Genomic DNA, 6,391 nt, shown 5'->3' on the forward strand with positions numbered 1-6,391 from the left:
TTCGACACAAGTGAGTTTTACTGTATCTCTTTACTTGAATTAAAAATCTATTTTTTTCTACTATCTATGTAAGAACCTCTCATCCGGTGGAACTGTTCACTTCCGGCTACGGCTACCATCACACGAGTCCAAACTAGTATATATACATGTAGTTAGTAGTTTAAATAAAATTTCAGTCCGCGTCCGCTTCGAAAATAACAAATACTTGAATGAATATTTCTTTTGGATGTCATTTACAAGTATACTTGAACCAGTAACAAACAAAATCGCGCAATAGTAGAGTAGTTTTGGTCACATTTAGCCTCACAAGACTCATTTGGACTCACATAGTCCTAGTTCATTTTTCCGCGGTACATATCTTGCATTCATGGAGCCATAGGTACTCTCTAAACGCCATTGTCTTATCGATTTTAAATATAAATAAGTATTGGAGAAAGGCTTTTGGATAAGAACTTTTTTTTAACATGGCTTCTGTCGAAAAACAGTCTTTTGATGGTCTCTAATATAACTTGGTCCTTGGTTTTAACATTTAACGTTTTGTACAAGAGTACATTGTTAGACATTTTCGACAATAGATTTTATCAAGAGAGAAGCGTTCATGTTTAAATAGAATATCAACTTAACGTTATTGTTTACAGCTGTTGTTTCATTTAGGCCCAACTTATGAATGTCGCGCTCAAAATAAAAACACTGCTTACAGAAATAATTAACGTGCTGATTCGTGGTACTCTAGAAAGATAAATGTAGCACATGTATATACAAATGCCAACGGCACGCAAGAGGAAATCAGTGTTTTAAAAGTAGCGGAATGTATTGGAATTGTTAATTGAAAAAAAAAAAACCAGTTCAGTAACAATGCATAGGTTAATTATATCGAATGCCTGTGATTTCGAAAACTACCCTCCAGAACAAAATTAATCTATATTTTAACAATACTGTCAATAGCACGGTCACGTATAGTTGAGTTAGTTTTTTATTGTTTATTGTCCATCTATGTCATTAAAGAATAATTCTTAATTGAATGGCATCAACACGTTGACCGCTTTATATCAGACCGCAGTCATATTGGAATGACATCACTTCCGGTCCATTGGCACGGCATCATTTCCGGTCTACTGGAATGATGTGTGCATGGTGTATCCCCTACACTGTTGAGCGCCAAACAGAGCACCAAGGATCATTTTTAATGACTCTGCTCTGTCACGAACTGTTAAGAGATTCCCTGTTTAGCCTTCCTCACAGTGATTAATGCTCAAATGGAGGCCAAAAGTTGGAAATTGCCAAGGGAGGCGTTAAGAAAAAGAATGAAAAAAAAGAAAGAAGAAAAGACTCCCTATCTAGGGTGACACATGTGGATCTCAACCCAAGATGCAGATCCTTAAAGTGATAAGCATGAGGCTTGCCGAATGTTTGCCATCTCAAGAATCTTAACCCGGGGGTCTCTTCCTTTCACATTTTGTACTTTCTTACTTACAATATGGTTGTCTTCTACAGATATCTTCTAAACGTGCTGATATTTGTACATTGTAATGTTAGCGCGATATAACACAGATTTACGTAATGAAGAATTAGAGAATTGAGCGAAGCTGAAACCTGAGCGATCCTAATTCAGCGTGGTGCTTCAGGCGAAAACATCATTTCCGCCCAAATACGCACTTTGCAAAAAAAAAAAAAAGATCTAAAGAGAATTGAACTGCATTCCATTACAAAAGTTGTTAATTGCAACGTGGAAGTGCTATATCCATCCATCATCACAGCTAGGCCATACTCAATTTAAAGTGTTAAAGTACATATTTTCAAATCAGTTGGAAATAGAGCGACTAAGAAAGTCAAGCCAGTTTTGTCCCATCGGGAAGATAAAATAATATTCAAAAATAGAAGTCAGTGCTTCGGAGTCTCGTGTAAAATTGGATGTTACTTATACAATATCCACTAAATCCTAACACTATGTGAAACACTCATAAATTTATAAAATGTTTGGATTAAGTTGAGATTTTGTCACATGAATCACGGAATGAAACTACAGACGATTCAAATCTAGATTGAGCCGAAAACCCAGACTCCTGGAGACAGGATTCGTCCGGACTGCATTGCCTATACCTGACTGTTGCTTTTTTACCATCATAACATGCAATGGTCTGTGTTATAATAGCGGTTTCACGTGCGCCACGAATAAATAATGCAGACACACGCAGCTATCATTTAATTTGATAAATAGACGACATCGATAAACGAAAGGCACACTTAACGGTTGCGTATTTGCAGCACACAAGATGCTGATGGATATATACTACTATGGGAGAGGCAAAGTAGCACCCTCCACAGCGAATCTGTTGTAGATTCTGACGAACGTGTTTTAGACTCGGATGAATATGTGATAGACTTGGACGAATGTGTTGTAGACTGTGACGAATGTGTTGTAGACTGGGACGAATGTGTTTTAGACTGGGACGAATGTGTTGTAGACTGGGACGAATGTGTTGTAGACTGGGACGAATGTGTTGTAGACTGGGACGAATGTGTTTTAGACTCGGACGAATGTGTTGTAGACTATGACGAATGTGTTGAAGACTGTGACGAATGTGTTGTAGACTCAGACGAATGTGTTGTAGACTCAGACGAATGTGTTGTAGACTTTGTTGTGGGCAGTGTCGAATGTGCTGTAGACAGTGACGAATATATTGTAGACTGTGACGAATGTGTTGTAGACACTGACGAATGTGTTGTAGACACTGACGAATGTGTTGTAGACTTTGTTGTGGGCAGTGTCGAATGTGCTGTAGACAGTGACGAATATGTTGTAGACTGTGACGAATGTGTTGTAGACTGTGACGAATATATTGTAGACTGTGACGAATGTGTTGTAGACTGTGACGAATGTGTTGTAGACTGTGACGAATGTGTTGTAGACTGTGACGAATGTGTTGTAGACTGTGACGATTGTGTTGTAGACTGTGACGAATGTGTTGTAGACTGGGACGAATGTGTTGTAGACTTTGTTGTGGGCAGTGTCGAATGTGCTGTAGACAGTGACGAATGTGTTGTAGACTGTGACGAATGTGTTGTAGACAGTGACGAATGTGTTGTAGACTGTGACGAATGTGTTGTAGACTCAGACGAATGTGTTGTAGACTCAGACGAATGTGTTGTAGACTCAGACGAATGTGTTGTAGACTCAGACGAATGTGTTGTAGACTCAGACGAATGTGTTGTAGACTGTGACGAATGTGTTGTAGACTCAGACGAATGTGTTGTAGACAGTGACGAATGTGTTGTAGACTGTGACGAATGTGTTGTAGACTGTGACGAATGTGTTGTAGACTCGTGCGAATGTGTTGTAGACTGTGACGAATGTGTTGTAGACTCAGACGAATGTGTTGTAGACTCAGACGAATGTGTTGTAGACTCAGACGAATGTGTTGTAGACTCAGACGAATGTGTTGTAGACTGTGACGAATGTGTTGTAGACTCAGACGAATGTGTTGTAGACTCGTGCGAATGTGTTGTAGACTCGTGCGAATGTGTTGTAGACTGTGACGAATGTGTTGTAGACTCGTGCGAATGTGTTGTAGACTCGTGCGAATGTGTTGTAGACTGTGACGAATGTGTTGTAGACTCGTGCGAATGTGTTGTAGACTGTGACAATATGCTGTAGACTCAGACGAATGTGTTGTAGACTTTGTTGTGGGCAGTGTCGAATGTGCTGTAGACAGTGACGAATATATTGTAGACTGTGACGAATGTGTTGTAGACTGTGACAATATGCTGTAGACTCAGACGAATGTGTTGTAGACTTTGTTGTGGGCAGTGTCGAATGTGCTGTAGACAGTGACGAATATATTGTAGACTGTGACGAATGTGTTGTAGACTGTGACAATATGCTGTAGACTCAGACGAATGTGTTGTAGACTGTGACAATATGCTGTAGACACTGACGAATATGTTGTAGACTTTGTTGTAAACAGCGACGAATGTATTGTAGACTGTGACGAATGTGTTGTAGACTGTGACGAATGTGTTGTAGACTGTGACGAATGTGTTGTAGACTGTGACGAATGTGTTGTAGACTGTGACGAATGTGTTGTAGACTGTGACGAATGTATTGTAGACTGTGACGAATGTATTGTAGACTGTGACGAATGTATTGTAGACTGTGACGAATGTATTGTAGACTATGACGAATGTATTGTAGACAGTGACGAATGTGTTGAAGACTGTGACGAATGTCAAAACATATTCTCTTATCACACATAACTACCGTTTATCCCATAACTACGCCCGTTTCACAACCGATATGACACGTGATACACTTCGTAAAAGCGGGCTGTTGTTTTATTTACACACAGTGGTGTATAACATCTTTGTACGCCTTCGATTGGTCGTTTCTGACCTCTAACAATTTTGATTGGCTAACCTCTAACCTTTGGCCACGGAGAATTTCAACCTCCCTTGTCCTATGTGTTGTATGCCTATCAAAAACATCTACAAGTTTTCCGGATTTGCCGGCGGTCAACATTAGCGTGAGTGTCGAGATCGGAGTTTTCAAGGGGAGATCGAATAATCTTAACTTTGAGTCGTATGAAATATAATTTGATAGTGGTAAACAAGCTCGGAAGTGGGATATCGCATTGATCAGGACGCGTTAACCAAACTTTACCCCCTGTTCATGATTCTCGAGATGCAGTGGATCCCGATAGTCATGAATCATCAAACATATCACAAATATCCGACAAAATAGTTCTAATCGTAGTAATTTAAATGAAACTGTCGCGCCATCTACCGTAGGCCTACGTCTCGAGCTTCTCTCTCCCTGGTACACTGGTAGGTTATTGTCACTCGTTACGAATATCGTGGCCAACAGAGCAAAACAAACACTTTCTAATCATTCCACTTATCTTTATTACAAAAATATAACAATCCATTTTGTAACACTTCTCTCGTGTCATTAAACTGATACAGAGATTTCATGTCAACATACTAACACACGTGAAACGCACACATAGCCCTCCATCTCGGTTTCCGAAATATTCGAGGTAGAAATGCATGGCGTTTAAGATTAAAATATTATAAACTATATAGGCCAGAACTAAGAAAGTGACTAGGGAGAGATTGCAAACTAAAGGCCAGAACTAATAAAAAAGGAGAATTATAGATTATAGGCCAGAGTAAGTCATTGATCAAGGAAAGATGAGGAAGACAACAGTTGTTATAAGAAAAGAAATTAGATAAGATCCTAAATTTAATCGCCACCAACAACCATGCAATGGGGACAGCAGGCACAACTCTTGTGCCCTGTCTGCAAGGCCTAACATTATCAGGCTTTATAACATATTCTAGTAATAAACATGGATATATTAACACAGTATTAGTGAACATCGTGTTAATGTATTAAATGTGTTAAACATTCGCTTTTCTGTACTACCGTAACCAAGTGTTTCCATATTGATTACATCCCGAAACATGTGTGTCTTTATAACATCGGTCTGTATAGACTACAGTGGTAAGACAGGGTTTCTATGTTAACAAATAACAATGTTACACCTTTATCGTGTATTGTTAGAAATAAATCAACAACAGAGCTTGTCGGACGTGATGACGTGGAACATACCACATGACTGTCTGTTATCACGAGGACACAAACACAAACATGACCTTGACATAGTCGGTACAATATAAAACGGTGACAAAATGTGATAAGATCGATAGTTTTATACATACTATTGAAAACGATGGTTAAATGAAAAATGATGTAAATTAAATATATTGAACTATATTCTCAAAATGTATCATAATATAATAATCAAAAAACTGTATTCCGGTGTATGTTTCTATAACGATGGCGGTATGTTTGACCCAGGACAAGTACATGTTCAGAAATACGTCCGATCTACAATCGAGTGGAAAGTCACACACAGATCTAACTTTCTTACCGGTTGTTATGTAAAACTGTACCATGTCAACAATCGGGTTTTAAACAGTGTTTGTAATTCGACATAGATAGCAATATTCGCTAAAATTATATATCCATTTAGGCAAACCAGACCGCAAAAATAACCGGCTTTATCGTAGTAATATCGCCGAGCATAATGGAATATACAGCAAAATAACAAATGTTTGTTGAATCGGGTACATTACCGCATTCGATCTATTAAGCACACTGCGCTCACGAAAAAACTCATATCGGGTACCCTTAAATCAACCAATCAACATGGATCTCAGGGTTGAGAAAAGTTCGAAATTTATTTTGGGAAATAGGGTGTTGTTTTGTTTCTTCCGAAGATTCTTTGATACAGAGTCTTTAGGTACAGAACTAACATTATATTGACCATTTTTTGAGGTAATCAATATTCTTATGTGTTTCAATTGGGACGAAAAAGGTTTGCGTTTAAAG

The sequence above is a fragment of the Pecten maximus genome, chromosome 15, assembly GCF_902652985.1.
Source record: "Pecten maximus chromosome 15, xPecMax1.1, whole genome shotgun sequence".
NCBI lineage: Eukaryota > Metazoa > Mollusca > Bivalvia > Pectinida > Pectinidae > Pecten > Pecten maximus.